The sequence below is a fragment of the Pinus tabuliformis genome, chromosome 9 (genome assembly GCF_031772625.1).
Source record: "Pinus tabuliformis cultivar Carrire ecotype Pingquan chromosome 9, CPIR1, whole genome shotgun sequence".
NCBI lineage: Eukaryota > Viridiplantae > Streptophyta > Pinopsida > Pinales > Pinaceae > Pinus > Pinus tabuliformis.
Genome location: NC_142307.1, coordinates 730267941 through 730285651, shown reverse-complemented (window position 1 = coordinate 730285651; position 17711 = coordinate 730267941). Strand labels below are relative to the sequence as shown.

Below are 17711 nucleotides of genomic sequence, written 5' to 3'. Positions count from 1 at the left end.
ATGGCAACTTGTGTCAGGTATGAAGACACATTAGAAGGAGACTCAAACTATCCTCAGTGAAAAGTTCGGATCACAATTGTTCTCAGGGAGAACATGTTATGGAGCTTTGCTAACTTCATGGTGGTTGTGCCAAGGTTAGATCCTGTTGCGCTAGATCTCGATGAGGTGAAACAAGTAAGGGAATAGAGGATTATCTTCGACAAGGTGATAGATCACCTGATTCCCTATTCGTGTGACAAAAAGATTTCCAAAGAGATGTGGGATGCACTCACCAAACTGTATCGGAGTGACAACCAAAACTAGACGATGGTGCTAGAGGATATGCTCTATGGCACCAAGATGTACAAGGGAGAGAATGTGGCTTCCTTCTTTATGAAGCTCATGCAGGTGCAAGATGATATGGCAGTTGTAGGGCAGACAATCCTTGAATTTGAACTGGTGCGTATAGCCTTGAATGGCTGTACAAAGCAATGGGATGTTGTTTTAAAATGCATCACAGGACAAGAGCATCTTCCTACTTGAGAAATGTTGTGGTATGATTTCACACAAGAGGAGATCCAAGAAGGGTCTTAGCGTGGAGACGAAAAGAAGAAGGGAGAGGAGGAAGAGAATTTGGTCCTAACCTCTAAGGGCAAGGGAAAGGCCAAGAAATGATCCACTAAAGGAGCTAACTCGAAGGGCAATAAAATGAAGTTCGATGCTAGCAAAGTGAAATGCTTTTCTTGCCACCAGCTAGGACATTTTGCAGCTAGCCCCCTAACTAGAAAAAGGGAAAACAAAAGAAGTAGGTCACTGCTATGTCTCAGATGGACGAGTTTGCAGCTAGATTTGAGTATGAGTTCTCACTCATTGTGTGTCTCCCTTGTTCAACAAACACCATCGTGCATTATATTGACAATAGGGCTTCATGTCACTTGATTGGAGTGCGAGACTATTTTACAATGTTCTACGAAGACTTTGGGAAGGGGGGACGTGGGAGCAGGGAGACGCATAAAAGGGACGTGTGGGAGTACCCTCAAATTTTAGGGAAATTTAGGGGGGACCGCGAGATGTCGGGTGTGTGTGTATATATATATATATATATATATTTCAAATTTATATTCAATAATGAAAGCATAAATATATTGATCCATACATAATTGAATTAAACAATGAAATACATAGATTCATATTCGTCGTTCATACTAGTAGATGCATCATTCATACTTATCATTCATCCATACACCACGATATCAACAATGAAATACATTGATCCATTTTCATTATTCATCATTCTAGAATTTACATTGATTTAAAAATTAAATCTATCATTCACCATTCTAAAATATAAATTGATTTAAATTTTAAATTCATCGTTCATCATTCTAGAAGCTAATTAGTACTAAGAAAAACAGACTATAGTAGATACTTGTTATACACAATTTGGTCAACGTTACGAGAAAGCAATGTACGAGGAAGTCGAGAATTTTTCAAAGATCAAAGTCATCAACCAACATGATTATATCATTGTAAACCCAATTTCTGCAAGTTTTATTGTAAATGATGCTAGTATGACCATTTAATTATGTACCAACACTTAGGTAAGCCTCTGATTTTGGCAAAGTATTTCATCCTAGGAAGTTTTTTAGCCTCCCCATATTATGTGTGTTTGTAAACACGCCTAATCGACAAAGTTTTTCTTCTATATTAAACCTCAAAGCTAGGGTGAAATTTGTTGACAAGGTCTTAGGTGAGTCCTAGTGTTATATCGAGTCTATTGTAAGAGTGTGTTTGGGAAAATTCTAGTGCATGGTCCCTTGCAGTCAAACAACATGGCTAAATTATTTTATTACAAACACACTTGGTTTCGTATTAGATCATATTATGTCACAGAATTGGGTAAATTATTGAGGGTGTAGTCTAAATGTGTGTTTCCACTTCTAAGGGTTGAATTTGAAATTATTTGATGTAAATATATTTTAGTGCATGGCCCCTCGCAGTCAAACACCATGGCTAAAATATTTGAGTGTGGAAAAAATCGTTAATCCCCTCTAGAGTCAATTAATTAATTTTTCTGGCTAAATTAAATAAAAATCCTAAGCTAGAAAATTAATTAATTTTGAGTCAAAAAATAATTATAGAGAAATTAATTTCGCTCAAAGTGGAAAAAAAAAAAAAAAATTCGTATGTCAAAAAGAAGTCAAATTTTGGAAGCCCCCCACTAAGGGAAAAATGGACATTTTAAGAAAATTTGAGCCCTTGGACTTTAGTGGTTAAGTCAAAGTCAAAATTTTGAGGAAATTAATCCAAAATATTTATGTTTGGAGTAATAAAAAATGGTTTTTAAGAGAAATTCAAATTTTCCCTCAAAATAAAAAATTCGACGGTGGAGATTAAAAGATGATAAAGTTATTTTCAACGGTCGAGATTATTTTGACAAGGATCAAACCAACTAGCGGTTATTTTCCACTTGGAGGTGTTTCTCTATATAAAGAAGCTATTGAGCTTCTCTTTGATCTCTTTGGATAATCTAGGCCCCCTTCTTTTGGCCTAGCCACAGCTTTGGGCTGCCTTGTTTGGCCCTCAACTCTTCTCCTTAGCCCTTGCCGTGGCCGCTAGAGGGCCTCTAGCCCTCTTGGCCTCCCATCACCCCCTTGTTGCAGGCCCTAAAAGGCCTTTCCCTTAGCCGCAGACCCATTTAGGACCTTCTCTTGCCCTACGTTAGCCCGAAGGGGCTTATTTCCCTTAGCTGTGGGTCTAATAGACCCCTTGCCCCTCATCGTTTCCCTTGCTTGGGCCTTCTAGCCTTTAACTTTCCCTTTCTAGCTCTAGTGTTGTTGTTTCCTAGCCCTAGCCTCTCGTCGTATCCCTCATTCAACCATTTTTCAGTCATTGGTTGACTTTGCATTAGTATTTCATCTCTAACTTTTGGTTTTGCAACGATTCTAGAGCTAACTTGGTGATTACAGATAGTCAATGAACATTTGGTGATTGCAGATAGCCAAGTTCATTGGGAGCCTTTCTAACCTTCAACAAGGCCACTAGGCCTTTTGGTTTGCTCTCTAATCTTTCATTCTTATTACTGTTCTCATTTTGAATTCTGAAGCATTTTATGACAAGGGCATATTAAGGGCCTAAAGTTTAAACACATTTAAAATAATCCTAAATTTACCAAATAATTCACCTTAGGCAATAAGAGTTAATCTAAAGTCAAATTGGATGCACACAATGTTACTTGGGAGCGGGAGCGGGAGCGAAAACGGGAGCGGGAGCGACCATTTTCAGAAGCTCCCGGTTTGGGAGCGAATCCAGGAGTGATTTTTTAAAAATATATATATTTTTTATATTTTTTAATTTTTGATACATATATGTCAGCAAAAACATGTAGAATGATGAATTAGATATAAAAAACATAAAAAGCCATAAATTGATCATTGAACCATATCACATCAATCATCTAGATTCTAGAAGTTATAATCTTCATCAACCATGTCCACAAGTTAGTAAAATACATATTACAACTGCAACATGTTGAGTCTCGTGAATCATGATTTATCAAATTCAATCTTAAAGTTTCAACTTCAAGCTTTCAAAATTGAAATTTCAGTATATAACATTTATCATCATTGATCACCAAAGTTGTACTTGTAAGCTAAGTTTAACCATTACAAGAAATAATATCTTAGATATTTCTAAGTCCTAACTTCTAACTGTTAACATGAAATGAAATGTTATAAAATGAAACATGAATAATGAAATGAAATGAAACAACTTTAGTCTTTCACAAAGCATCATATTCTTAATTCACAATCATTACCAATGAGTTATAATTGCCAACTTCAAATTTCAAATTTTCATTGTCACAGTCATATATTGTTTACAAAAAATATCATTATGATATGAAAGAGTCAAGAGTCAAGAGTCAAGGACTCAAGACTCAACAATTATGAAAACTAATAGAAACTAGAAAAGACAAGTAAACTGTAAATCTACATGTGGCCCTTGCCACGAGAGTCTCCAGGAGTATAAGCAAGTCGCAGTGGTCTTCTAGGAGTCTCCCGCACAAACCGACGACCAGAACTAGAAGGCACATGCCGTCCACGTGAGGGTGTAGATGGAGGTGGCGACAGCAAAGGAACAAGACTCGGACCTCGAGCATTGCTACTGGATGGTGGAGGTGGCATGGCTGCTGCAGCTGCAGTTGCTTCATCTTCATCCCTTATAAGTTCCTCTTCCAGTTCTTCAAGATGCACTATACCATCCTCCAAATTGTCATCCTCTGGGTGATTGTCCCAACTTTTATATGTGGGATCCTCATATGCCCGATCACAGTAATGACTCAACAACCTCAAGTTGTAGTGCACATAAACCAAGCTTTCTGCTTGGTTTTCATTGAGTCTATTTCTTTTCACATTGTGTATGAAGCTGTAGGTGCTCCAACACCTCTCTGAGTCTCTGCAGAAGAAGTATTCACAACCTGTGATAGAACATTTTTCGCCAATTTTGGCAAAAGTCCATGGTCGCCATATGTTTCCCACCATGTGAGAGCATCAAATCTGTCTCTGTATTCCATTACATGGAAGGTACCAAACAAACCAGTGTCACTGAAGTATTTTCCTATTTCAAGGTGCACAACTGCACATTCCTCCCTATCAGGTATCAACTTTTCTAATGCTTGCAAATATCCACTAGTTACCTCTGCATCTAAATGGGGTTTGGTCCTAATCCCACTCCCTGGTGCGGGTTGGCCCAACCAAGATGTAGAGTAGTATTTTGGCGTAAGGATATACGCCAAGCAATGTAGTGGAAGATTAAGTCTATTCCACCATTCACACACACAATCGTGAATCTGTTTGTACAAGTCAGGATCTCTGTTATGAACAATATCTTTTATTTGCCCCAACATGGTATCCATCTGCTCATACACCTCGCCAATCACTGGTTTGTCTATATCTGCAAACCAAATCATGTGATAAATGGGCTTGGTGAAATCCAATACTTGCCTCACACTTGTCCAAAACTAACCATCAAGAGCGGCCTCCTCCACCAGTTCAAAACCTTGCCTGTCAGCTGCATTTGTAGCCCTTTCCTTTAATACCTGCCAATGTGGACTTGATACCATGCTAGCCAATGACTCTCTTACCTTCAAAAGGCGCTTGAAGGTGAGGTAATAGCTACCAAATCTGGTCTTCGCAATCTTCAACAACTCTAATCTCGAGTGACTGCGGAAAAGGCCATGGGCATTGCTATGATTTGTAATAAATTTTATCATTTGTTTTCCTTTCTTGTACAAATCACCAATCCATTTGTATTGTGCATTTTTGTTCTTGACAACATCATGCATCAGAAGGTTCAATGTGTGAACCAAACATCCAGACCAAAATATGTTGGGGTATTTATCCTCAATAATTGCTCCCGCTGCCTTACAATTAGGAGCATTATCAGTGATGACTTGGATGACATTGTATGGCCCAATACGGTCAATTGTTTCAAGTAATGTTTCTGCAATGTTGATGGCGGTCCTGAACTTGTCTGAGTAATCATGTGCAGTTAGAAAGATGGCACCACTAACAGACACACCAAGAACACTTATCAATGGCTTGCCTTTTACATTTGTCCATCCATCAGATACAATGGACATCCCATGGTCAGTCCAAGAACTTGTCATTCTATTCAAAGAATGTGATATTTTTGCTTTTTCATGATCAAGTCCAACGGTTCTTACCTTGTCATACCTAGGGCTCTTGTATCCTTTAGGGGCATCATTTATGGCAGAAACCATTTTGTGCCAATAAGGTGAGCGAAGAACATTGAATGGTATCTCACATGCATAGAGAAACCTGTAAACCTTTGAATCCACATCATTCCTACACCCCTCATCAAGGAAATCTGATATGGTTCTACGCCTTAACGCTGATGACCCTGTGCCTCCATATCCATTGCCTTGGGAGGATGCTGAAGGAGTTCTTTTGCTTGTGATTGTGAGCTTGGTTCAAAGAAACCCCTTGATTTTTTTGATTTGTATTGGGCTTCCTCCTCTTCCCTTGTGTATTTGGCTCTATCCGTTGCTGACACCGCTGGACAAGTTTTGATTCCTATTTGTTTGTCTCCATCCCATGGCCTTTTCCCGCAGAGGTGTTTTCTGGCACGGGTGTATGAACCTGTGTAATCATTGTTGCAATGGGGGCAATGAAATTTAGTGGTTCCACCCCCTCTCCCTGCTTCAGGCCTGTTAACATATTTCCACAATGGGGTTTGGTCTTGTTTAGTTTTTTGAGAGTCATGTTCACCCTCCTCCAGCTCCTCCTCACCGGGGTTTTCATCAAATCCACTTTCTCCAGCTTCTTCATCCCCCTCTTCATTTTGGCCCCTCCGTTTCCTACTCTCCAACACCATAATAACCATAAAAGGGACCAAGAAGAGGAAAATGCCAAGAAATATGGCCAGGTCCATGATGTTTGATATTTGTAGGCTTTTGCATCTGCAAATTAATTTAATTTAATTTATATTTATGATTTTTTGACTAAATATAGTTAATAAACTAAATAAACTAAATTAAACTAACTAAATTACTACCTAACTAAATTAAACTAACTAAATTACTAAGTTACTTACCTCTTTGCAGGCTTGCTCTTTGCTCCTCGCTTCTCCTCGCTCCTTTGCTCTTGCTCTCATTCAAGTGATAATGAAATTTTTTTTAACCCATTGTGTTTTTAAAACATAATTTTTTTTTTTTTTAAATTTGTTTTTTTTTGGCGTCCGCGATTTATTTATTTATTTATTTTTTAGTTGTTCTGCTGGATCGCTCCCGTCATCGGCCAAATCGCTGTAATTTTCGCTCCGGGAGCGATGCTCCCGATGTTGGCAGGGAGCGGAAATTTTTTTATTGGGAGCGCGCTCCCGAGCTGCTCCCGCCCGAGCGCGGATTGGGAGCGGGAGCGACCGGGGGGGGGAGCGCTCCCCCGCAACTCTGGATGCACATAAGTAATTTTTGTGGACTGTTGGTTTAATTTCCAGATCTGATATGTTTGCTACAACCATATAAATTCACCTACAATAGTGGTAAACTAACATAACAGTGGTATAAAGGCAAGCTATCAGTCATATTTTATCATTGTTTTATCATTTGCACTTATTGGACTTGCATTACTTGGTCATTTCTTGAATGCTGCTATAATAATTTGAGGTCTTGATATATACTGCAATCTGATTTAAAAATTACAGTGGTGGCAAAAGTGTTAAATGTCATTTAATTTCATTTGAAATTTGTTCCTTGCATCTTGTATAAGCATTTTCTCGTTGAATTGGGTTCTTTTCTTATTGCTGCAATCATTGGTCTCTTGCTTGCCCCATCTTGCATTTCACTGCATTTTTTGCATCATTGGCATCCATTTGCACTCTTGCATCAGCATATCTGTCATTTGCATTGACAAACACAAATGCTCTAGTTGAATTGGTAATTGTTTGATGAGATTGGCTAATCAGTTTCAAAAGTAACATTGTGGATTAATGCTCTAGTTTCTCATTGCTATCATTTATTGGACAATTGAACACATTGCTCTTCATCGATAGCATGGAAATAGATATCTCTTGTGGATGTATAATCCTTCATTCTTGTTACTCCTCTCATTTTGAATTCTGAAGCATTTTATGACGAGCATATTGAGGGCCTAAAGTTTAAACACATTTAAAATAAGCCTAAATTTACTAAATAATTCACCTAAGGCATTAAGAGTTAATCTAAAGTCAATTTAGATGCACATAAGTGAATTTTTGTGGACTGTTAGGTTAATTTCCAGATCTGATATGTTTGCTACAACCATATAAATTCACCTACAATAGTGGTAAAATAACATAGCAGTGGTATAAGGGCAAGCTAGCAGTCATGTTTTTTGATTGTTTTATCATTTGCACTTATTGGGCTTGCATTACTTGGTCATTTGTGAATTCTGCTATAATAACTTGACGTCTGATATATACTGCAAAAAAGTCTGATATAAAAATTACAGTGGTGGCAAAAGTGTTAAATGTCATCTAATTTCATTTGAAATTTATTCCTTGCATCTTGTATAAGTATTTTCTCGTTGAATTGGGTGCATTTCTTATTGCTGCAATCATTGGTCGCCTGTCCCATTTTGCATTTCATTGCATTTTTTGCATCTCTTGCATCATTGGCATCCATTTGCACTCTTGCATCAGCATATCTCTCATTTGCATTAACAAACACAAATGCTCTAATTGAATTGGTAATTGTTTGATGGGATTGGCTAATCAGTTTCAAAATTAGCATTGTGGATTAATGCTCTAGTTTCTCATTGCTATCATTTATTGGACAATTGAACACATTGCTCTTCATTGATATCGTGGAAATAGATATCTCTTGTGGATGTACAATCTTGTTCACTCTTAAAGCACTTAATCTAAGTATAATCATAATTGTGATAAGAAGACTCTCGAAGTAATTCTAATTGTGTCCATCTTTCTCTTGTATATCTAATTGGCATATTGGAGTTCCATTGTTATAATTCTGAAGATTTGATAATCGCGCATAGAGATCCTTATCTATTTGTTGAAGGAAGCATTGATATTGTTTATTGTATATTGGTAATCTTGGCAACATTTTCTGGCACCATTTATTTTGAGCACTCTCTTGTGGTGAAGATTGTCATTATTTATTGTTTAGGTACTTCATTGTGCCAAGTTGAAAATCATCATTTGTCCCTAAGTACTTAAGAACCTTAATAGTCTCACCTTAAGATTAATCACTCATATTGTGCACTTGCATCTTAGGCCTAGTTTTGCATTAATTCACCTGATTTCAAGCATAACCTTGGTCGATAGAGAGATAGGACCACCTCTCTCACCCAACTTGCGAAGCCTAGACCCTTTTTAGTGGTTAACACGGTGACCTTGCAGTCGTCAGAGCCACAGTTTCCGCAGCGCCAAAGGCATTGGGTGGTTAGAACTCCAGGGAAGGGATCATTAATCAAGCTATAGCTTGCTTCTTCTTGGTTTTTCTCTCATAACCTACTCAAAATACCAGTTTTAAAACAACTAAGGGAAATGATTAATCTAATAGACATTTAACTTGAAATAAACCAAGATTCTACATCTCACTAAGTGATTGAGCCTTCGGCCAACCTTTGGCTCAGTGAGTGAGCCTTCGGCCAACCTTCGGCCAACCTTCGGCCCACCTTCGGCCCACCTTCGGCCCAAAATTATATAAGTAGTACCCCCTCTAAGCCACAAATAAATTCCGATATAATGCCGATATAATGCCAAAATATTTATAGAATCTGAAAAAACTCAACAGTAGCAATAAGGTGGGCCGAAGGAGGGCCGAAGGTGGGCTGAAGGTGGGCCGAAGGTGGGCTGAAGGTGGGCCGAAGGCTCACTCACTGAGCCGAAGGCTCAATCACTTATTAGATCTTAGGATTTGCATCTCATTTAGGATAGTGAACCATACTAAGGCAATAAATGTTCATCAGGTTACTTGGTAAATAATTTTTATAAAGCAAGTATTTGACTCCATTAAGGCATTGGTCTTTTCAAATTAATCTAATCTAATATTGAGACTTGCTAAATTTACCAATTTGCTGGGCCATTCAGTGGTGTCTCCCCGACTTGTTGGTTGCCAATGAGTCTCTCATCTTCACATTTCATAGGAGACTACCCCCGATAGCTTGCTGTAGGGAGATAGTTAGGACAGAGAGAGCAGGGATTTGAGTGACAACCCTTGCCCTGAGCATAGTCGCGTCTAGCCTGTACAATTTGGATAACAAAAGTACCAATGTTTTTGGAACCGAAGAAGCGATCGAATCAAAAAACCCACTAAACCTAGAATCAATCAAAACTGGATTGGAAATGGTAAAGAAACTAGAACAAAAATCCAATCGACCAAAAAACCTAAAATATTCAAATTTTAAAGAAAAGGTATATATAATTATGTGTAACCATATGAATCCAAACAATTTATACACATATAAGCAAAATTTCTCATTTATATAGCATGTAAGGGTGCACATAACCCAAACAACACAGAGTGCAATCCATCTTTGAATCGAAATTATATCAACAAACAAGCTCTAGGCTACAACAAATACCTACATATCATGAAAGTCATTACCTGTATTGGGATCTTTGTCATCAATATCACCCTCTAAGCATTAAAATAAGATAGATAAAATGTAGCATGTCAAGTCAAGATTTTGTTTGAGTGATGGGTAAATTTTTAATAGGGTCATGATTTAGGATTTGCCACTAACATCAAGTTTCATAGAGGGCTTGTTCTATTGATTAAATTCTATTTCCATACCCTTGTACATGATAAAATCCAATGGAAACGTTGCAACCCCCTCGGTCTTGAAATCCTGAAAATATGTTCAGTGTGCTAGATTTTGAGTGAGATCTAAAATTCTACTTTCTCCATATGAAATCCAATGAGGTAAAAATCACTCTCAAACATCCTGAGTCATTTCATGGTAATGTTAAAAATTTAAGTAAAAGGATGAAAATGAAAGATAAAGGAGAATGCCACTTTTACTTAAAGAATTTAACATTACCATGAATTGCATAGCAATAATAGGACCATAGGCTTGAATGTTAAACGTTCTTAAAACTCAAAGGGGTGCTTTTGGGCATCCCCCCCTCGAAAGGGGTGCTTCTAGGCGTCCCCGTTCTGAGGGGGTGCACCCAGAAGCACCCCTTTTGGGGAGACACGTCCACCACACTAGGGAAACGTTCCCCTCGCGTCGCCCCACATCTCCCAAAAAGGGGGACGTGGGGAAACGTTTGCCCAGGGGGAGACGTGGGGAAATGTTTCCCCAAGCATCCCCCTGTCTTGGGTACGTGGGATGCGTGGGGTGTGTGCACCCCACTCTGGGGAATGCATGCCTGTGGAACACTGCTATTTTACTAGTCGGAGGATAATAGTTTGGACTTGCACATTGAGCTTGGTAACAATGCCAAGCACAGGCAACAGCAATGGAACTGTTATGTTTTGGATGGAATCCAGGGAGCCTCTACTAGTGAAGGATGTGTTATACATTCCAAATTTGACGAAGAATCTGATTTATGTTTCAGCCTTGGAGGACAAAGGTTATGTGGTGATTTTTTGAGATGGAAAGGTGTATATTTGTCCTAAAGGTTCCAACTCCAGCACAACAAAGGTGCTTGGAGTGAGAAGGAACAAGCTAACCAAAGAGTTGGTGAGCAACAAGAATAGTAACCAAAGAGATGTGGCATAGGAGAATGGCACACTTGCACTATGAAGCACTCAAAGTGCTCAGGGAGGCTATGACCAGGCTCCCTAATTTCACTATAGAACTCCATGAAGTGTGCAATGGCTGTGTAGTGACAACAGGTGCAAGGGGATCTTGGACTTGATCCATTTAGATGTATGTAGGCCCATGCCAACCATGTTTATTGGAGGGTTCAACTAATATGTGACCTTCATAGATGACCATGTTAGGAAAACTTGGATCTATTTTATGAAGACCAAGGACAATGTTTTAAGTTGGTTCTAAGAGTCTAAAGCTCTTATGGAGAATAAGACAGGTGGAAAGATCACGGTGCTTAGATTTGACAATGGAGGTGAGTACAGATCGAATGTTTTCAAGGAGTTTTGTGCAAATTCTAGAAGTAAGAGGGAGATGATAGTTCCATATAGCCCCCAGTGGAATGGAGTATTGAAGAGGAAGAATAGACCGATTATCGGGGTAGCGAAAGCAATGCTGCATGATTAAGATCTGCATATGTTTTTATTGGCAGAAGTGTGTAACATGACAATTTATCTGCAAAATAAGAGTCCACACAAGGTGTTGGGGAGGATGACCCCTGAAGTGGCATTCATAAGAAAGAAACTAGAGGTTGGGCATCTTCGCACTTTTGGGTGCTTGTTTTATTTCCACGTTCCATTAGAGAATAGGACGAAGCTTGAGGCTACTGTGGAGAAGGGTATCTTTGTTGGATATAACAAGACCTCAAAGGATTACATAGTCTACATTCCTGCACTCAGGAAGATAATGGTGCAGAGGGATGTGAAATTTGAGGAGGACATGCTTTCAGAAATTGTTGTGGCTCAATGGCAATTGTAGCAAAGGTTCAAGAGCGAGAAAAGAAAAGGAAGATGGGAGACAACCATTACAGATTGTAGGACCCTGGACTTGTGTGTAGGAGGCATTTGAGCAACAGGTGTGGAGGGATGCCATGGTGGAAGAGTACTCTTCCATGATGAAGAATGTTGTATTGGAGGTTATGCCACGATCTGAAGGGAAATCATTGGTGGGATCTCGGTGGATGTATATAAGATCAAAAACACTGTTGATAGTAGTGTTGAGAAGTTTAGAGCTCGATTCATGGGTAAGGGGTTCTCTCAAAGAGAGGGAGTTGATTATGATGAGACATTCACCCCTGTAGTTAGGTACCCCTCCATCAAGGTCGTCATTTCGATTGTTGTAGAGATGGGTTGGAAGATCCATCAAATGGATGTCAAGACAACATTTCTTAATGGTGTGATTGAGGAGGAGGTCTATATAGAGTAGTTGGAGGGATATGAGGTGCATGTGTGGGATTTCCATGTTTGCAGGTGGAAGAGAGCACTATACATGCTCAAGCATACACCACGTGCTTGCTATTCTAGGATAGGCAACTATTTGCTGGGGAGGGCTTCACTAAAAGTGATGTTGGATCAAACCTCTACCACATATTGTTTAAGGGAGAGCCACTCATTCTTGTGTTATATGTAGAAGACTTGTTTCTTACAGGTTTAGAGAATCTCGTTGTAGATTGCAAATGGGATCTTGCTTCAGAGCTCAAGATGAAGGATATGGGGTTGATGCACTACTTTTTGGGGCTGGAGATGTGGTAGATAAATGGGCATATCTTCGTTGGATAGGGGAAGTATGCTGTGGAGATCTTGAAGAAATTGAGAATGCAGGACTACAAGCCTATTACTACGCCGATGGTGATCAATTGGAGGAAAATTGATGCTTCCAAGTCGGAGGCGGTGGACCCCATTTATGCAAGTAGCTGATTGGCTCTCTTATGTATCTGGTCAACACAAGGCTGGATATTTGTTTTGCTACTAATACACAGTCAATTAATGATTGAGCCAAAGTGAGTGCACTAGGTGGTAGCGAAACACATACTTAGGTGTTTGTGTGGTATTGTGGAGTATGGGAATGTCTAGGGTGATGGAGTGAAGCTAGTGGGTTATTCAAATGTTGATTGGGTAGGTAGTGTAGTTGGTAGGAAAAGTACTTCAGGTTGTTGTTTCCGCTTGGGGTCTAGAGCTATTTCTTGGTTCAACAGGAAACAAAAGTCAATTGCACTAAGTTCTGCTTAGGCTGAGTACAGGGCAATATGTTTGGCATCATGTGAGTCCATTTGGATTCATAAGTTATTCATGGGGTTGGTTGATAAGTGGTTGGAGCCGACTGTGATACATTGTGACAATCACAGTGGTATCAAGCTCTTTGAAAATCTAGTGTTTCATGATAGGTCGAAACACAAAGATCGAGTACCACTAGGCACAATGAAGTTGCAATATGTACGTACAATTTAGCAGGTTGTAGACATTCTTACGAAGACCTTGATGAAGGGAAAGTTTTAATTCTTTAGGGACAAGTTGGGGGTGGTGCAAAACACCTTCCTTAGCAAGAGGGAGTGTTAAAATTGTAGCTCAAATAGGTGTCTCTGCATAGCCCTCATGTTCAGGAATGCGAAAGATATCTTGAAAATTTACTTATTTATACACTTTCTAATTCTTCCTAAGTCCAAACTTAGGAAAATCATGATAAGCAATTTTATTAGATTTTATTGTCTTTGTAACTAAGATTTCTAAAGTTTATAACATTAGAAATTAGTATTTCCATTTGACAAAATCAAAGAAAGTGATAAGATCAAATTTTGGCCTTTGATCTTTTCTTTAAAGATCTCAAGGAGGAAATGGGGTTATGAGAGAAATTATAAATTGTTGGAACGTGTGGGTGAAGGACACATTAGAGATCACATTGAGTGAGAGAGAAGAGAGCCGATTTGGGTGAGAAGAAGCAACGCCAATGTGTTGAGAGGAGGAGTTGTCTTGTTCAGAGAAAGAGGGTCCTAGCATGGCTGTACTGAGCAATGAGAGAGGGGCCAAACCCTAGGCTATGTTTGTAGGAGAGAGAGGTTGAGTATAAGGGCCGAGTTTCTTGTCAGAGGAGAATTTGAACCTTGGGCTGAGATCTGCTGAAGAAAATTGACTATACTCTTCTGGAGGGAGGCCATACTTCAGGCTATACCATTGCAAAGGAGAAAGGGATGATTTTTGTGTCCATTTTTGGCTATACATTCTCTTGGTCTATTGCTGTAATTATTTCTTGAGTATTTTCTTTGAAGCCTAATAAAATCCGTCTTTGCTCGTTTTTCCCACACTGGGGTTTTCCAGGGTAATTTCTATGTAAAAGTTTATTTGCTTGGATTTCTTGTGTCTATTGTGCATAATTTGTTAGAAGCTTAGCTCTGTTAATTTCTCTTTGAGTTTTCAGTGCTTGTCAATAAAATATTTTTTTGGGTATAAAAATTTACCGACATGTTAATCATTTTACTGGGCCTCGAGAAAACTAACCTTTTTCTACATAGGAAATAGTCTAGCCTCCCTAGTCTCAACTAATTTTTTGAATATAGATTCTATGAAATACTTAGAAATTGGCCTTCTTCTCAAAGACAAAGCTTTGATACCATGTTATTTTTATCAACCCCAATTACTGGCAATTTATTACCTAGCATATCACTTGCTATAAATTTATTAACTAGAGATTTACTGAATAAAAGCATTGCTGGAATTTTAATAGGTAAAGAAAGTATAAAAATAGCAGAAACAAAATTGTTCGATCTCATACACATGCACAATAAATTATTCTCTTCAAATTCGCTGTCGATTAACATAATTTTAGCACATACAAGGGATTTCCTCATTTGACAGCCAACCAACCAACAACCCTATGATGGTCTTTAAACGACTTGATGCTAGAGTTCTCCATCTATTTCTCTAGTCAGTGTTGTCACCCATCTAGCATTCTTCTTGAAGGAAGCTGGGTCATCTATTAACAGGCACTCTAACCATTCTAGCAATCATTTGCTTTCATTTAATGTTATGAGCCTATTAATATTAATCAAAGGGAAACTAGATGATTGACCACTCTTGATTGTATCTTTGTTCACACACTTGACTAGGGAGGTTGTTCTTTGACTCTAGTCTAGTAGGACCTCCTATGAGTCCTTATGATTTAAGAAGGGCACTATTAGAAGGCATTGATTTATGTAGTGTGCCTAGAGTAAAACCATGCTTACTACTTTCAATCTGTCTTGATTATTCATCTCCATTCTTTGGGTTGATAGTTATTTGTCATTGGGATTGGCACCGATGTTATCAGAACCAATCCCATTCACTGAATCGGTAGCCCCGCAAATCAAGAATTAGTAAAAAAATCGGATTAAAAAACTGGTCAAACAAAAACACAAAAAAATTCAAATTTTAAACAAAAACACACACACACACACACACACACACACACACACACACACATATATATATGTATTCATGTGCATCCAGACGAATTTGGGCCATTTATACACAAATAAGCAAAAGTTCTCATTTAAATAGAAGTAAGGGTGCTCATAACCAAAATAGCACAGAGTGCAATCCATCTTTGAATAAAAAAGATATCAACAAACAGGCCCTAGATGGCCTCTAACATCCAAGAAAAATAATTTTACAACAAATACTTACATGTCATCAAATCATTGCCTATATTGGGACCTTTGTCATCAATATCACCCTTTAAGCATTAAAATAAGATAGAAAAAGCTTAGCATGTCAAGTCAAGATTTTGTTTGAGTAGGGTCATGATAGGGGAGTTCAATAATCAATGCCACTAACATGAACGTACATTGAGGACTTGGTGCTCTTAGATTAAATGCTAGTTCCATACCGTTGTACATGACAAAATCCAATGGAAACATTGCAATCCCTCCAATCCTGAAATCTTGAAAAACTGTTAAGTCTGTTGGATTTTGAGTGGCATTTAATACTGTACTTTCTCAATATGAAATCCAGTGAGGTCTGAAGCACTATCTAACATCTTGAGTCAGTTAATGGCAATGTTAAAAATTTAAGTAAAAGGGATGAAAATGAAAGATAGAGTAGAATGTCACTTTTACTTAAAGAATTTAACATTACCATTAATTGTTTCGCATTATTAGCAAAATATGGTCAAATACTAGGCTTCCCCACTCATAAATTATTGTTGTTTTTGTTTTCAATAAATTGCATTCAAAGGGTCCTTGGTAGCATTGTACAACACTGGTCGGTTTGGTATCGCACTGGCCGGTTCTGTGAAAAAACCTGTTGATTTGGAGTAGCATCGGATGTGCTCTAGCCAAAAAAATTGGTGGAGAGGCTAAAGCATATGAGATCTCCAATGCCCAGAAATGGTTTGGACAGATTCTAAACAGTTTGGGAGATATTAAAATAATTAATATTTTTAATGGAGTCCCTAAGTCTAAACTTAGGGAAAATAAAATATTAATGTGAATTAATATAAAACTGTGTTATAAGGGTCCAAAAGTCATGGATCAAGCCAGAGTTAATCTTAGCCATTGATTAGGGACTTAATCTTGGTCGTTGAATTGTCAACGAGAAAAGTATAAGAGGAGGCTTGAGGGTCACTTGGGGAACACATAGAGTTGATCAAGATTTTGATTTTCTAGGGCAAGGTTCGTTGAGGAAATCGATAGAGTGATCAGAGTTGCAGTCAAGGGGCAGTGAATACAGAAGCAGAGAGGCAAAGATAGTATCAGGAGGATCAGCGCAGAAGTCGAGAGAGAGGGACGCAGAGCCAGCTAGAGTTTCACGTAGAGGCAGCCAAGGCTCACGCAGAGACAGCCAGGAGTCGCGCAGTGCCTCAGAGAGCCAACGTGGGTGACACAAAGGCCCTAATGGCTGATGCAGTGCCTCCAGAGGCTGACGCAGGGCATGCTAGGGTGACGCTGGGCCAGAAAGGGGTGACGTAGTCCGTAGAGGATGACGCTGGGGTTTTCGTGGGGCAGATTAGAGTTGGGAGTTGTCGGAGTGTTTATCCGGGGTTTCAGCCAGAACATCTGTTTCCGATTGAGAAGTACTATTGTCGAGATTATTCTCTATTGGGTGAGCCAGTTTTGGCACCTAGATTTTATTCTGAAACTGCTTAATAATTAAAACCCTCAGATAGCTGCACCGGTTTTCCCACATTGGGTTTTTCCGGGGACATTGGTCCAAAAACAATGGTGTGACTTGTGTGCTTGTTTTGTTTCCTTCAATTGATGATCTATAATGTGTTGAGCATGTACTTGCATTTATTTTCAGTATTTACATGGTAAATAACTTGTTAATTAATTAGAACAAGTAGGTAGAAATAAATCAAAAAAGTGCATGAAGGGTTTTTAACAGTTAGACTTAGAAATTCCAACAAAACCAAACTGGATGGTTCCATACAAGAATCAGTTGATTCGATACTTAACCTGTGTTTTTCGGTTAGTGACATCGACTTTGATAACACTGATTGGCTCCCTATATAAAGTGAAGTGAGACTTGGCTTCCCTCATACAAATAGAGGGAAGTCTCACTCACTTATTCATGATCATCATTCATCACACATTTTTCTTTTTGGAAGTGCACACTAGCTATTGTTTGTTTTTTCTACTTGGTCGCA

The 17711-nt window shown here is 38.7% G+C and overlaps 1 protein-coding gene across 1 annotated transcript in view; it reads left to right on the top strand.

Moving 5' to 3' along the window:
• The window catches only part of LOC149150784 (polycomb group protein EMF2B-like), a 293618-nt gene that overhangs the window by 224818 nt on the left and 51089 nt on the right, over nucleotides 1-17711 (top strand). The gene's annotated exons all lie outside the window — the stretch shown is intronic.